The sequence below is a fragment of the Musca vetustissima genome, unplaced genomic scaffold (genome assembly GCF_032173495.1).
Source record: "Musca vetustissima isolate MV318-11 ecotype Yass unplaced genomic scaffold, APGP_CSIRO_Mvet_v1 utg18653, whole genome shotgun sequence".
In the NCBI taxonomy this organism is placed as follows: Eukaryota; Metazoa; Arthropoda; class Insecta; order Diptera; family Muscidae; genus Musca; species Musca vetustissima.
The window spans coordinates 125,008-142,738 of record NW_026880395.1 but is presented as its reverse complement, the minus strand read 5'-3'; the positions used below and the strand labels follow the sequence as shown (position 1 = coordinate 142,738).

Genomic DNA, 17,731 nt, shown 5'->3' with positions numbered 1-17,731 from the left:
TCTAGTATGGGTGGATCACACATTGTGATCTTTGTGCAGTTATTGTGTTGTGTGTTGCAACGTACGTGTCGTGCTAAATTCAGTAATTGCAATAAACAGAAATTAAAGAAAATAAATATTTACTTGGAAAAAGTCAGTTACCAATTGTCAATGAAATGAAGCAAATATTTGAAATAGAAATAACGGATTATATTATTATTATTATAATTATTAGGGTTTATATTATTATAATACGCACCATAAGGCGGAGTGCATATACGCCACAGATCGAAATATTTGTCGAAGACATCCTGCAACTGAAATTGCAAACTGAGTTAATTACCGTAACCTTTTTTTGAACGTTTTTTTTTCAAGAATATAAACGTGACTTATTTAGAAATAAAAATAAATTCTATACTGATCCGGTTTTGATTTTTTTTAGAAATAAGCAAATTTAGCTAGTAATCGACAGCAAAACCATTATTTTTGATTACACCTACGAGACATGGAACCTATACGATCCAAAATTTGATGCTTTAACGCACTATTCCTCACATCCTGAACCTTTGGGAAGAGGTTATGTTTGTTTGTTAGTGAATCCCTTTGTACTTTGCTATCGATGATGATCGATTTATATTTTGTGTGCATACCTCTGATTTTATTTACATTTTATACACACATTATGGCGTATTGGCAGTTTTATTCCTAACATGCCTCTGTTAGGTCTGATTCCCCTGGATATTTTTTCATAAACTATTTTGTCAAAATGCATTTTGTCGAGTCTTTACGGTTTCTATGTCTTTGATAGGAACCACGCTATCTTGAAATCGTAACTATAAAAAAAATTGATCTGAAGGACAAATCAACTAAAATTTATTCGATATAGACCGATGGCCAAACTAAAACAACTGGAAGGGTTCTATTTTATTTTTTCGTAAACTTTATATAATTAAAAATATTAAATGCAAATTTAATTTAAAAATAAAAATAATATATGTCCTGATTTAGATTGGGGAAGTTAACTTGCGGCAATTCTCAGTCTGATCATCAGGAACAATATCTTTCATTTGGGAAGCCATCAGATTGCAGCACCAGTCAAATTGTTTCTTTCTTTTTTGAGCAAGTAGGGGAACATTTTGTTCGTCATAACATCAAGGAAACACCTTAATTTAAGAAATATTTGTTTTATTTCTGTTCAGTTTTGATATAATTTGATGCTTAATGGTTTAGGATTTGCATTTAATTGTGATAAAAGCGTATATTTTTGTTTCCAGGTAAGTATCTTTGAAATACCAGGCCCGGAAAGGAAATCTTTAATTGTAATTTTAGCAAAATCCACATACGAAAACAACTTTTCAATTAATTCCCTTGATCTCTCATCGCTAAGCAGAACAACATTCTCTTGCCCAAATGTAGTAGTGGTGGTACTCCCAATTTTGTTTGATGAATTGTCCGTTGCCCCTAACTGCTGCGGTATTAAATTATTATCCAATATATATTTTTCTATTGCATTAAATATTGGCATGTGGTCAACGTAATAGCTTTCCTCGAATTTGATAAATTTCATGAACGAAACATAATCCAATTCATAAACTTTAGGTAGCGATATAAAATTACTTGTTCCTAATTTCTGCAAATGATAAACGGTGTTTACAAAATTATATTATCAAAATAATGGTATCTCGAATGTACTTACAATATAAATAGGTTCTAATAGCTTCAAATTAGAAAATTCCACAGTAGCAGCGAACATTTTTAGCACATCATCATGGTTAGAATCGTTAATTAAGTTTTTCAAATGATCCCTGCATAACTTTGCTATAGTTGTGAACATATATTTATCACAAAGTTTATACAAACTGATCGTTTCGCTAACATTTAATTCCTCAATTTCTTGAGAGGCATCACGTAGATTATACAAGATTATGCGTAAGTTGCGAAATGCATTTGGATCATCGTCTGGCAATGGGATTCTGGTACATTTCGCTTCCATAAAATTATCAGAAAACATTGATTCAAATACTTCCGAGTTCAAGGCGAACATTAACTTATGACCGAATATAGTTTTTGGCTTTCCCAGATTTTCACCGACAATAAATTGACAATCCACTGTAAATGCATGATTTATTTTTGTCTCCAATTTTTCGGGCAAACTGCAAATGTACAATATCGAAATGTTTACAATAAAGTACAATTAATTTTCGCTGGAGTTTTATAACAATTGTTTATGTATTTTCTGATGAATGTTAAAATTTTTCATGCATTATAATGTAATATAACTCCCATGTATATATATATATATATATATATATATTTGTTCGTAAACAAACAATAAACATTCAATCCAGCTATGCTCAGCCATATACGCTACCCTAACTGAGGGTCAATGGTTAGACACACATTCTCTTTTTTCTCTTTTCGTCAGCCGGTTTTAATGATGAATTCTCAGTTACGCTCACCCACACTTACTCTGAATTTAGTTAAGAGCTGCACTGATTTACACACTTTGCTGCATTGTATATGCATGTAGGTGTTGTCCACCCAAAATTTGTTTTTTATTTACCAGCCGGCATATTGAATTGTGTAAAACAAAAGGAATGAAATTAAATATAGACACATCTTTCTATTTTGAAATCATCCTGAACTAACTATTCGATTTTTTCGCATTTACCTGATGTTTTTTGAAGGATTCTCTTCGGCAGCGATTAACTTTTACATTGCAAATGTTTATTTAATGTTAATGAATGGATAGGTATGTGATGTTAATAGCTGCACTGATTCACACACTTTGCTGCATTGTATATGTATGTAGGTGTTGTTCACCCAAAATGTTTTTATTATTTACCAGCCGGCATACTGAATTGTTTAAAACAAAAGGAATGAAATGAAATATGGACACATCTTTGTATTTTGGAATCATCCTGAACTAACTATTCGATTTGTTAGCATTTACCTTATGTTTTTTGAAGGAATCTCTTCGGCAGCGATTATCTTTTCCATTTGCTAATTTTTATTTAATGTTTATGAATGAATAGGTATGTGATGTTTGTATTTCAACGCGCGTCTTATTCTTTGCACCCATCAACACAAACTAGTTGAGATGTACTGAGCAAATATAATTGTGGACGTAATCATAGAATTGCCGCTATAACAGCTGTTTCACAATGTCAGAAATATTTCGCTTTGGTTGAATTGTTTTGAAGCAAATTTAAGATTATCTCACTTATTTTCCGCTAGATGTCAGACACACAATATTTAGCAATTTAAACAAAGGGCAAAGGGTTGCTATGTACCTACATTTAAGAGTGTGTATTTCTTACATTTCCGTTTGTTCGTGGCCTTCTATCAAATAATTTATTATCAGGGCACACACACACACACACACCGATTTTATGACTATTGAGGATTTATTATACATTAGAATGCATGGATGGATGCAATTTAATATTTATTAGAAAATACATAAACAATTATTATAAAAGCCCAGTGAAAATAAATTGTACTATTTTGTAAACATTTCGATATTGTACATTCGCAGTTTGACCGAGAAATTGAAGGGAAAAATAAATCATGCCTTTACAGTGGATTGTCAATTAATTATAGGTGAAAATGTGGGTTCACTTCTAACTCGGAAGTATTTGAATTAATGTTTTCTTGTCATTTCATGGAAGTGAAATGTACCAGAATCACATTGCCAGACGATGATCCAAACGCATTTCACAATTTACGCCTAATAATATATTATTATTATATTTCCTTGATGTTATGTCGACAAAAATGTTCCTCATAAACTAGAGGACAAAACTGAGGCATTTGAAATAGATCACTCACAGAATAAATGACCTGTAACTTTTTTTTAAAAAATAAGCATATATTGATATTTTTTGGAAGTAGGTAATTTAATTTAAAAATATAATAAAATATTATTAAAAAATATATAAATGGAAAATTTATTTAGAAATTAAAAATACAGACAACTAAATTGATCAAATTTTTGCTTGGTCCTTGATGGTTTTCGGGCATGTGGACCTGTAGCATAGAGTAAAGAATATATTGTAGGATAGTACAGAATAGAGTATGGAATAGAATAGACAATAGGATTGAGTATAGAATAGAGACAGAATAGAGTATAGAATACAATATATAATAAATTAAAGAATAGAGTATAAAATAGAATATACGATAGAGTGTAGAATATTGAATATAATAGTTTAGAGTGTAGAATAGAGTATGTAAAGAATATCGTATTGAATAATAATAGAGTATAGATTAGAGTAGAGAATATAGTATAGGATAGAGAGTATATATAGAGTATAGTATTTGCAACATATATTTATTAATATTAAAAACTAAATTATACCCAAATAAAAAAAATTAATAAAATAACAAAGGTGAATATTTATATAAATTCAATATAAACAAGTGAAAAAAGCGTTAAGTTCGACCGGGCTGAACTTTTGATACCTTTTGATACTGAAAGGTACTTGACATGAAAATATAAGAAACATACCAAAAAGGACCGACAATTCTACAAACCGATTTATGTTAACCATTATGTATACCAAATACAAATTTCAGCCATTTTTGATGGTGATTTTTCCTAAAATCTGAAAACCCCAAAACGTGGACCGATATTGATAACGCACAGTAGAGTGGAACATATGTATAAAATGTTCAAACTACTGCAATTTTGAGTGCAAAGTTATATGAGGCTATGCCTAAAGGGGGACCAATATTAATTACGTAGCTAACAATTACCGAATATTTGAGGTTATCATTATATGAGGGTCTATGCCTAAGTAATGACCGATATAGCTTAATTTGGAATCCTAAATGCTGGCCAAAACATTTCATCATTGTCAGGTTCGAGTTTTTTATCACGTTATACTTAGAAGGCGGAATGATAACAACAGATCTACTTAAAATTCCATACTTTGTGGGATATGAACTGACAATTTCGAGTAACGAATATTCTACTACGGGTAGAATACGCCTATATGGGGATAACCCCAACTCATGGGGACTACCGCTGAAAGGGGGCGAATATTAACCAATTTGTTACCATATACGAGTACAAACTACCAAATTACAACAAATTCGGTTGAAAAACGCGATCAAAAACCCCAAAATTCCGAATGGCTACCCGAATTGACCTATATTTATATGTTTTTGTGTAAAGATTTGCTACCCAATAAGAACTCAAAGTACTAGATTACAGCCAATTTGGCCTAAGATTGTAGTCAAAACCCTCCAAAAACTGAAAATTGGGGATATAGTTATATGGAGGAGAAATAAAGCCTACTGAATACTGTCGTTAAACATAAACTTGAGGAGAAGTAAATCCTACTGAATACTGACGTTAGACATAAACTTAGAAACATTTTGGAGACATACCTCAGTCCCAAAATACAGAACGAGTTAATAGCAATAATTGGAGAATATATCCAGACGTCTATTGTTAAAAAAGTGTTGTATTCTTATCGGTTTTAGCGGATGAAACCATATATGTATAAGATTTTTGACAAGGTACAGTATTTTTCCGTTAATTGACCCTACGGTTAATTGGTTTCCACGCTTAATTGAACCACATGATGGGTCAAAAATATTTCATTTCATAGTAAGCGGGTTCGGATAATTGGTTCCTCGGTTAATTGAACAAACATTTGTGCAAATTTTGATGTGCAATTAACCGAAAAATGCTGTATCTAAAAAAGTCAAAGAATGTTTACTTTGCTACGTGTAATCAGAAGTCTTAAGAAAAAAATCATTTTCGACCAGTAATCGATAATTAAAATAAACGCAGTAATAAGTTTGGGTTTGAATCCAACATTTATGACGATATGACGGTGCGTCTAACATGTTAGACAATTATAATGGAGAGCAGACCATTATTAAATCAAAACTCATTTCTGCGGTAGACATTCATTGTTCTTTTCACATTTTATTTAAAATTAAATTTTAATGCAGCTTCATATTGTGAAACACGATGGGTTGAGCAGCATGATTGCGTACAAATATTTAACGAATCTATAGACGTGATACTGGAAGCATTGGAAGAAATGGGGAAAAATGGTAGGTCTTATGAAAAGGTGCACAAGTTACATGAAATCGAAGGAAAATAATAAGGTTTCGATTCCGGACCCATACTAGAACCAAATATATGAGCTATGATAAATTTCTGTCAGGACGGACATGTCTAAATCTACACCGAAATCGATTATATAATATACATGAAAGCAATTATGGATATACTACCTATATAATTATTATCTTCAAATTATTATTATAATCATTATGGTCGTAAAAATTACATAAATGAATAAAAACCATGATCACGACATCTGACGGAAGATGATAGGGATAAGATTAAATCTTACATTTTCTTTAAAAATATTCAACCAAAGCGAAATATGTTTGACATTGTGAAACAGTTGTTTTTCCGGCAATTCTGCACCCACATTGACATTTAGTGCGTAGGTAGAAGGAAAATAATATCGCCGCACACAATGCGTTTAAACATAATTATTTTTCGAATGCACTTAGGATATTTGTTGTCCTTGGTTATTTTGGTTATATTTATGACCCTCACGCGGTGTGTGTGCATGCCTGCATTGTAGATAAGCAGTGCGTAGGTAGAAGGAAAATAATATCGCCGCACACAATGCGTTTAAACATAATTATTTTTCGAATGCACTTAGGATATTTGTTGTCCTTGGTTATTTTTAGTAAATAAAGATAATAAATGTCGTAGAACCCAAAATACGTGTAAGCATTTTGTTAAATGTATGTGTAATGTATTGCCTAGTATTAAGGTTTAGAGTTAAGAAAAGAAATTCAATAAAATCAGTTCCCATTCTACATCGAACAATAAAACATCTTTTTAATTTCCTCTTCTCCCTAACAAATACATACATCATATTCATTCATAAACATTAGTCAATGATTTGCAATGGAAAAGTTAATAGCTACCGAAGAAAATTCCACAAAAAATATCAAGTAAATGCGAACTTATGAATAAGAAAAATAATTTTTGAAGCCACAAATAGTAATTCCCTACTACGTTTTATTTATTTTTTTTTACTATTTAATCAGTTTACCAAATTATGACTAAATGACTAAGAATTATGACCACGACATCTAGCGGGTGATGAGTGAGATAATCTTAAATTTGCTTCAACAAAATTCAACCAAAGCGAAATATTTCTGACATTGTGAAACAGCTGTTTTTGCGGCAATTCTATGATTACGTCCACAAATATATTTGCTCAGTACATCTCAACTAGTCTGTGTTGTTGGGTGCAAAGAATAAGACGCGCGTTGAAATACAAACATCACATACCTATTCATTCATAAACATTAAATAAAAATTTGCAATGGAAAAGTTAATCGCTGCCGAAGAGAATCCTTCAAAAAACATCAGGTAAATGCGAACAAATCGAATAGTTAGTTCAGGATGATTCCAAAATAAAAAGATGTGTCCATATTTCATTTCATTCCTTTTGTTTTAAACAATTCAATATGCCGGTTGGTAAATAAAAAACAAATTTTGTGTGGACAACACATACATACATATACAATGCAGCAAAGTGTGTGAATCAGTGCTGCTCTTAACTAAATTGAGAGTAAGTGTGGATGAGCGTAACTGAGAATTCATCATTAAAAACGGCTGACGAAAAGAGAAAGAACGAGAATGTGTGTCTAACCATTGACCCTCAGTTACGGTAGCATATATGGCTGAGCATGGCTGGATTGAATGTTTATTAATTGTTTACGAACAATAAGGGGATTTACCGAATTATTTTGTATCGTGGTTTTGTGAGAATGGGGCAAAACATTGTCGATTAATACATAACATATACAAATACGAGCATACCGATAAACATATTTATCGGTAAATAATGAAACTAGTGGAAATAATTAAAGCAACTGAATCAACTAAAAACTATGTCATATATATTATATTACATTATAATGCATGAAAAAATTTAACATTCATTAGAAAATACATAAACAATTATTATAAAAGCCCAGCGAAAATTAATTGTACTTTTTTGTAAACATTTCAATATTGTACATTTGCAGTTTGCCCGAAAAATTGGAGACAAAAATAAATCATGCATTTACAGTGGATTGTCAATTTATTGTCGGTGAAAATCTGGGAAAGCCAAAACCTATATTCGGCCATAAGTTAATGTTCGCCTTGAACTCGGAAGTATTTGAATCAATGTTCTCTGATAATTTCATGGAAGCAAAATGTACCAGAATCTCATTGCCAGACGATGATCCGAATGCATTTCGCAACTTACGCATAATCTTGTATAATCTTCGTGATGCCTCTCAAGAAGTTGGGGAACTAAATGTTAGCGAAACGATCAGTTTGTATAAACTTTGTGATAAATATATGTTCACGACTATAGCAAAGTTATGCAGAGAACACTTGAAAAATTTAATTGAAAAGTCTAACAATAATGATGCGTTAAAAATTTTCGACGCCACTGTGAAATTTTCGAATTTGAAGCTATTTGAACCTATTAAAACTGTAAGTACATTCGAGATACCATTATTTTGATAATATAATTTTGTACACACCGATTTTCATTTGCAGAAATTAGCAGCATATGGTTATCCTACATCGCCACCTACACTTTATGAATTGGATTATGTTTCGTTCATGAAATATATCGAAGTAAAACTGGTACGCAATTACAGTGACCACATGCCAATATTTAATGCAATAGAAAAATATATATTGGATAATAATTTAATACCGCAGCAGTTAAGTGAAACGGACAATTCAACAACAAAAATTGGGAGTACCACCACTACTACATTTGGGCAAGAGAATGTTGTTCTGCTTAGCGATGAGAGATCAAGGGAATTAATTGAAAAGTTGTTGTCGTATGTGGATTTTGCTAAAATTACAATTAAAGATTTCCTTTCCGGGCCTGGTATTTCAAAGATACTTACCTGGAAACAAAAATATACGCTTTTATCACAATTAAATGCAAATCCTAAACCATTAATCATCAAATTATATCAAAACTGAACAGAAATAAAAACAAATATTTCTTAAATTAAGGTGTTTCCTTGATGTTATGACAAAAAAAATGTTCCCCCTACTTGCTCAAAAAAGAAAGAAACAATTTGACTGGTGGTGCAATCTGATGGCTTCCCAAATGAAAGATATTGTTCCTGATGATCAGGCTTAGAATTGCCGCAAGTTAACTTCCCCAATCTAAATCGGGACATAAATCATTTTTATTTTTAAATTAAATTTGCATTTATTTTTTTTTTTTCAATTATATAAAGTTTACGAAAAAAGTAAACTAAAACAGTTCCAGTTGTTTTAGTTTGGCCATCGGTCTATATTGAATAAATTTTACTTGAATTGTCCTTTAGATCAAACTGAGGATCAATTGTGTATTTTTTATTTGATATTTTATAATTTTTTATTATAGTTACGATTTCAAACTTGCGAGGTTCCTATGCAAACAATTGAAAAGTCTGCCAAAACTTAAATTTTTTATCCTGTGTAGCGACATCTGTTGGGATAATCAAACGAATACAAAATGACATAGCATGAAGTGGTAGGGTTGTGTGTGGTGAAACTGTTTTCAAACATCACCACACTTGTTTGTCCATGGTCAATGTTTATTGTTTGACTGAAGGTGAAAAGTTTTGTTTCTGCCTCGTTTTGCAACTGGCTCGTTGGTCTAGGGGTATGATTTCCGCTTAGGGTGCGGGAGGTCCCGGGTTCAAATCCCGGACGAGCCCAATTGAAGTAATTTCTCGCTACTGTTTTGTTTTTTTTACAAAAATTATTATTTTCAGCCTACTGAGGATTTTTTTTCTATAGAAAAAAAAGTCCTCTGGGTACTGAGGAATTTTTTTTCTATAGAAAAAAGAGTCCTCAGGGTACTGAGGAATTTTTTTTCTATAGAAAAAAGAGTCCTCAGGGTACTGAGGAATTTTTTTCTATAGAAAAAAGAGTCCTCAGGGTACTGAGGATTTTTTTCTATAGAAAAAAGAGTCCTCAGGGTACTGAGGATTTTTTTTATAGAAAAAAGAGTCCTCAGGGTACTGAGGAATTTTTTTTTCTATAGAAAAAAGAGTCCTCAGGGTACTGAGGAATTTTTTCTATAGAAAAAAGAGTCCTCAGGGTACTGAGGAATTTTTTTCTATAGAAAAAAGAGTCCTCAGGGTACTGAGGAATTTTTTTCTATAGAAAAAAGAGTCCTCAGGGTACTGAGGAATTTTTTTCTATAGAAAAAAGAGTCCTCAGGGTACTGAGGAATTTTTTTCTATAGAAAAAAGAGTCCTCAGGGTACTGAGGATTTTTTTTCTATAGAAGAAAGAGTCCTCAGGGTACTGAGGAATTTTTTTCTATAGAAAAAAGGGTCCTCAGGGAACTGAGGAATTTTTTTCTATAGAAAAAAGAGTCCTCAGGGTACTGAGGAATTTTTTTCTATAGAAAAAAGAAGTCCTCAGGGTACTGAGGAATTTTTTTCTATAGAAAAAAGAGTCCTCAGGGTACTGAGGATTTTTTTTTCTATAGAAAAAAGAGTCCTCAGGGTACTGAGGAATTTTTTTCTATAGAAAAAAGAGTCCTCAGGGTACTGAGGATTTTTTTTCTATAGAAAGAAGAGTCCTCAGTGTACTGAGGAATTTTTTTCGATAGAAAAAAAGAGTCCTCAGTGTACTGAGAAATTTTTTCCTATAGAAAAAAGAGTCCTCAGGGTACTGAGGAATTTTTTTCTATAGAAAAAAGTCCACAGGGTTACGAGTCCTCAGGATACAGGGGAAATTGAAAATATAAAGCTCATATCGGAATAGTTTTATGCTTTACACATCATAATATTTTTACCAAAATCCGAGAATCGGGACTCAATGGTCCGCTGCATCCTCCACAAAAATGTACATTGGTCAAGGCTATCAATACACAAAGTCAAAATGAAAAAAATCGTTTTTAGTCGTGCATCATCAAAATTTGGGAATAGGTTTTTCTTATTGTTCTTGGAATTTGTAATATGCAATAATGCCAAATGAAAAAAACTTATACCTATTGTATGGAAGGGCTGATGTGATTTATTTGCCTCACTGCTACTAATTGGCTCGTTGGTCTAGGGGTATGATTTCCGCTTAGGGTGCGGGAGGTCCCGGGTTCAAATCCCGGACGAGCCCAAGTTAAGAAATTTTTTTCAACAATTTTATTAAGTTAAAATTTTTTTTTTTGAATCAATAGTAGCATTTAATTAAAAAAATGTTTTGTTTTTAATAAAAATGGAATTTAAAAAAAAATATATCAATTCACATTTTTTTCTCAACTGGCTCGTTGGTCTAGGGGTATGATTTCCGCTTAGGGTGCGGGAGGTCCCGGGTTCAAATCCCGGACGAGCCCAAGTAGGATACACTTTTTGGAGAAACATTTTTAGTTTGTAATTTTTTTTAAATTTTATACTACTAACCTCTTAAGAAATTTTGAAAATTTAATTCTGAATTTTGAATTAAAAAAAATTGAAAAATATTGTATTCTAATACCGTTATCTGGCTCGTTGGTCTAGGGGTATGATTTCCGCTTAGGGTGCGGGAGGTCCAGGGTTCAAATCCCGGACGAGCCCAAGTTGTCTAATATTTTCTAGCCTAGTTGGCAAGGGCTAGCTTTGTCATTGCCCAATATAAAATTGTTGAGGGTGTGGGTCTTTTACCAGTTGAAATTCGGAAATCTGTGTTCACAATCTATAACCGCCTAAGTCGACTTAGGAACGATTGGAATACGCTATCATATTCTTATGACAAAACTTTATATTTACGTAAAATCCTCATTACTCTAACAATGTTTCTCACCAAGTTATTCGTAAAATTAATTTGACCTAAGTAGTAATAACGCCCCATTACATTTATAATAAACACCTAAATTTACTTACAAAAATGTTACCATAAAATTTGAATTTATTAAATCGACTTAAGCTTTTTTTTGTACAATTTTTTTTAGATGGATTGTCGTAATTAAGAGATTTTATATAGGAGCCAAATTAGAGGTAAATGGTTATTGCAAATTGATATTGTTTAAACACAGGCTCTATCTCTGCATAAAGTGTTCATGCATTTTTGTTGGTCTGTTTTAAAGAGAGCAATATCGACATAAGAGACAATTGCAAATGACACATACTCTTAGGTTTGGTCCAAAATACATGACTTATCAGGAAGTTTATGATTTTGACAGTGATGACACTGTCCAAGATCCCGACTTCAAACACTCACTTTCTGATCAGACTGGGAATATTACGGATACAGAAGAAGATGTAGTTCTCAACGAAGCTCCGACCACATCTCAAAGAGTTTATTAGCGAAAAAATTCATACGAAAGACAAAACAAGGGAAAATCCTACGTTAATGTGAATGGAAATATTGTGTCAGAGAGAAAATGTAGACCACTGCTTTGATGAGTGTGTAAGTTTTGTCAAAAAATTTCTCAAGAAACTTATGGGTCGATTATGGAAAGCAACCGAACTCCAGTTGCGAGTTCAACTGGCAACGCAATTGAAATAAAATTTAACATTATGAATATCAACTTTTCTCAGTTGCTGTCGATAATACTGTTTTGACATTTCTACAACTAGAAATATTGTAAAGAAACAAAAAAATGAATAAAATATTTCAGAAAAACTAATTATATGTGATGATAAGCTCAGTGGAACTATTTTTGATGATGTAAATTATGTTCAAGGTGTGTCATTTATTAGAAGGCATTTAAGAGATAAATCTATTAGAACTACCATCAGTTCTGTGAGTAGATGCTGACGTTTAGAGAAATGTTCAATCAACTGCTCATATTAGCTTGAAGGCGTATTTTCGACTACCAAAAGATGCCGTTGTGTACATAGATGAAGCCTTAAACCCTGATTTCTGAAAAGCCTGGCGGTCAACAGCAATTCCTCCTCTCTTAAAAATGTGTGCAGCTCGGATGTTTTTTGTGGAGGGAAGTTTTCAAAAGTCCCATAGCAATGACTTCAACCTTGGCATGGCTCAACCGACAATGTCAGTGGCTTTCGCCGAAGTTATCCGGCTAATAGAGGAAAAACTGTGTACAATTTTGATTGTATCCAAATTAACGGAGGAGGGAAAAGGGAAGAATATTTTTTTTTATCCGATACACACGTACATATCATGGACCCAAAAAAAGATTTTCGCCACTTTCTGCCATCTATTTGGAATGCGTGTTGGTGGGCCATAGCAGTTAAGGTCTTCTGAAATCGCCTTCCACACATCATCGATAGTGGCTTTGGTTTTACCAAACGTCCGCACGCCGCGTGCTACATTTGGTTGAGCTTGCATCCGGGCAATAAGGACCTCAAATTGTTCTTTTGTAGTAATATTAACCATTATGGGAAGCCTACAAAGTTCAGTTATTATAAAGAGCAACCAGAAATAAATGGTTGCCGAGAAATTCTAATTGAAGCAACTGAAGTTGACAACAGTTGCCATCCATAATGCAAATTTGGCAACTGGCAACGTAACTAAACTATAGTTGCCATCCGTAATCGACCCATTAATTTTCCTCAAAATAATTTGTGTGACCAGAGTGGATGAAGTGGAGGAAAAAATAAACTTACGGACGATGTTATTCAACTTGTAAAGGACCACATAAACAGCTTCTTAAATTACGAAAGTCACTATACTAGGAGAGATACAAGTTGCCAATACTTTTATGCCGATTTATCCTTAGCTCAAATGTACAGATTATATTGTGAAAAATATAAATCTGAATCTATAAGTATTTCATCCTACGCTAAAGTTTTCAAATCTAAGCACCTTCTGTATTGTCTCCTGAAATTATTTTTCATCACCTACGAATATTTTGCAGGAAGAAATGTTACATTTTAAGAAGCCTAGCCTGGACACTTGTTCTAAATGTGATCAACTCCGAGCTAAAATAGGTATTGCTAAACAGGAAAGCGATAATAACTTATTACGCGAATTAGAAATCGAACTCCCAACTCATCAAAATGAAGCTGATATAGCATACGTACCAAAAAGGAATGATAATGCTTCAGCAGCTACTGATTCCACAGTCAAAGTATATACTTTTGATTTGAAACAGTGTTTACCCACGCCTTGTTTAAGGAAACCCCACCCATTCTCGATTTTAATTTTTCAAGATTTTCAATGGGCTGGTAAATCAATACCAATGCTTGTTAAGGTTTGTAACTTTGCACATATATATTTGAAGATTTGAAAGAGAAGAAAAATAATTTACAAAAAAGTTTTGTTGTTGTCTTGTTGTTGTTTTTTGTGATCAAAGAAAAGTCCTTATTTTTGATGGCGGGCATGATAACTCCTCACTGAAACATCGAAATCCGAAAATTCCAAAGGTGTTAGTAAGAGTACATGTCTGGCTCTCGTATGAACTAGGATTATTGACTTCGCTCTAAAATTAACAAAATGGCGGACCTTTGAAAAAATATTTTTGGAAAATCGCCAATTTTTGACCTCAAACTAAGTTAAAAAATAAGGAAGATCTTCACCAATTGGCTTTATCCTAGTTCATACGATAGCTATACATTCACAGAGAAACGTGTAAAAATTTGGAATCGATTGGGTTGTTAGTTTTTGAGTTATCGTGCCCGCCATTCGCAAAACATAAAAACACTGACACAGAGGCCCTTTAGCCGTCACTTGATGCTGACATAATAAATCGACTATATCTTCAAGAGTTCTTGACATTTTCACTTGAAATTTTGTAGGGACATTCTTGAATGAGTGTATATTCCAATTAAATCAAAAAAATTTTTGACCCAGAAAATGGAGGGGGTCCCCTTAAGGAACTCAATTAGTTTCTACAAAATACAACTATGGACATGTAATTTGATCGTCCACGACTGCACGACTGGTACCCCACATTGTTCTATGTGGCATGAAGCATTATCTGCTCGTAGTGGTAACAAAATTGGATCGTGGTTGTCTAAGCATATAATTAATCTACAACAAATTAATCACGCAATTCTCTACAGCGATTCCTGTAGCGGACAAAATAAGAATTCATTCGTATGTGCAATGTTCATATTGGCTCTTCAAATCAATATAAATTTAGAGACTATCGATCATAAATTTTTAGAACCTGGGCACACGCATATGGAATGCGACGTAGATCATTCTGTAATGTCGATGAAATGACAGCAGAATATTTTTTTTTATTTTTTCTCTTTTATTGAAAACAAAGTTAATCTGGAGAATCACAAATCCAGATGGTGAAAGAATCTATTGGAAAGATATTAGATGTCTAGCTACGATATACAAAGAATAATTTTGGCAAAATTGAATAAAAAACTACAAATAATAAATGTGTTGAAACGTGGTATTAACTCAATAACCAAAGATGACCTATCTATACTCAACGGAGATGTAAAAATCAGTTCTAAGAAGAACAAGTGAAAAAGCGTTAAATTCGGCCGGGCCGAACTTTGGATACCCTCCACCATAGAAATACTGAACATTTTTTAAATGGACATATAGGGAACATACATATAACTACAATTCTACCGATTGTTTTAACCAAAATAGAAATTTCAGTAATTTCAATGGGGGGTTTTCTCTAAAATCTCAAAACCCCAAAATGTTGACATAATAGGGTGATACATGTGTATAAAATCCTGAAAATACTCCAATTTAGAGGCTAAATTTATAATAGGCATACTAAAGCGGGACCAATACTAACAACATTGTGTAGGAATTAGCAAATACTTGGTGTTTTTATTAAATAAGAGGTTATGCCTAATAAGGGCCGACAGAGTAACTTCGGGTAATGTGGACCATGCGTCAAATGTGGACCACCCCCATATCTAAGAAAATGCTTGAAATATGTCAATGCCGCCTAGATAAATATTTTCCTTATTAGTGAAAACAAACATCAAAATTGGTTTTTAATTAATAATTGCAATGTTAAAAAGGTAGTAGTAGAAAATGTAGCTCTGATTGTAAAAGTGTGATTTGAACATTTTTTACCACAGTAGTCAAACGTTTTTGCAAAATAGTCGAACACTTTGTTTTTTTCGAATATGAAGAAGTTATGTGGTTTTTCTAGTTTTCTTTAACAAAAATATACGTTTAGCTGTAATTACAATCGGCGGTTTTTAATTTTTATTCATTTTTGAAGCCAATAAATATTTTAATAAAAATATAAAAAAAATAATGTCGGGTAATGTGGACCACTATAAAAAAGTGGGACCTTTTCATGAGGACGAGTTCGAAACGTGGGTGAATTTAGTATGCGACGAGTTATTCTATCCTCTGAAAACTCGATATTCGAAATTAAAGGTGCTTCGGTTGGATAATGAAACAAGGACCTTTAAAATACCGCAAAAGGGGTGGTACCCTTAAATGGGGGCTATTCCAAAACATAAACCCACATATTTTTGCATTCATTGTTACCCAAGAGTGTATTAAATTGAAATTTATCACAACCAAACCACAACCTACCTTTACCTTACTGATACTCATTATCCACACATACTGGTCCACATTACACGTCAAGTTATTTTAATTTGCAGCTTAGAGTTTTTTGAAATATAATGCAATAACATTTTTATAGACAAATATATATAATTTTTGACCAACAAATCTACTATGTTGTGAAAACAATTTGTTTTCAGTTTTCACCGTTGGTACGCCCACAATATTAAAAAAAGAAAATGGTGGTCCACATTATCGGAAGTTACTCTATATAGCTCAAGTTCCAAGCTAATAATATAATTTTGAATCCCAATACCGTGCATCACGCTAAATATTAAATATGTAGGATGTTTTATATAGGACCTAGGCCTACATGCGGGTCGATATAGTTCATTCTCAAACCTCACGTTCTAGTTTTTATGTCGATATCCTCCAATAGAAAATTGATTACAACATATGGCTAAATCGACTATATCGTTTTAGAATTCCATACTGCAGGGTATGGTGGAATACAGGTATATGGGGATAACCCCACCACACGGAACAAATTAGCTAACTATTTTTATATAAAAAAGGGGGTTATATGGGGACTACCCCTAAAATGGGGTGAATATTAAAAACTTTTGGTAGGGAGATTTGTTATCATACACGACTACAAAATACCAAATTACAGCAAATTCGGTTGAAAAACGCGCTCAAGAACCCCAAAATACCGAAAATTGGGGGGTACCCTTATATGGGGGCTATGAAAAAAGTGGACCGATGTTTATAATTTTTAGTTTAGATATGTGCACAAATAAGAACTTAATGTACCAAATTTCAGCGAATTCGGTTGAAAAACGCGCTCAAGATCCCCCAAATACCGAAAAATGGGTGGTACCCTTATATGGGGGCTATCCGAAAAAATGGACCTATATTTGTAATTTTGAGGGGGTGGGTTGAATTTGCTATAGAATAATAACTCAAAGTACCAAATTTTAGCGAATTCGGTTGAAAAACGCACTCAAGAACTTCAAAATACCGACAATTTGGGGGGTACCCTTATATGGGGGGTACCCTTATATGGGGGCTATCAGAAAAAGTAGACCGATGTGTATAATTATTTGCGTAGATATTTGGCACTAAATAAGAACCCAATGTACCCAATTTCAGCGAATTCGTTTGAAAAACGCGCTCAAGATCCCCAAAATACCGAAAATTGGGGGGTACCCTTATATTTATATTTTTTGGTGGGGAGATTTGCTACCCAATAATAACTCAGATTACCAAATTTCAGCGAATTCGGTTGAAAAACACGATCAAT

At 32.9% G+C, this 17,731-nt stretch overlaps 4 non-coding genes across 4 annotated transcripts; all 4 read left to right on the top strand.

Moving 5' to 3' along the window:
• The first annotated feature begins 9,681 nt into the window (after positions 1-9,681).
• Trnap-agg (transfer RNA proline (anticodon AGG)) lies at positions 9,682-9,753 on the top strand. The gene has a single exon. It is a non-coding gene; the product is annotated as a tRNA-Pro (tRNA).
• Positions 9,754-11,088: 1,335 nt separating this feature from the next.
• On the top strand, positions 11,089-11,160 carry Trnap-agg (transfer RNA proline (anticodon AGG)). Its single transcript has one exon. It is a non-coding gene; the product is annotated as a tRNA-Pro (tRNA).
• A 145-nt stretch (positions 11,161-11,305) lies between these two features.
• On the top strand, positions 11,306-11,377 carry Trnap-agg (transfer RNA proline (anticodon AGG)). Its single transcript has one exon. It is a non-coding gene; the product is annotated as a tRNA-Pro (tRNA).
• A 148-nt stretch (positions 11,378-11,525) lies between these two features.
• Trnap-agg (transfer RNA proline (anticodon AGG)) lies at positions 11,526-11,597 on the top strand. Its single transcript has one exon. It is a non-coding gene; the product is annotated as a tRNA-Pro (tRNA).
• The last annotated feature ends 6,134 nt before the right edge of the window (positions 11,598-17,731 follow it).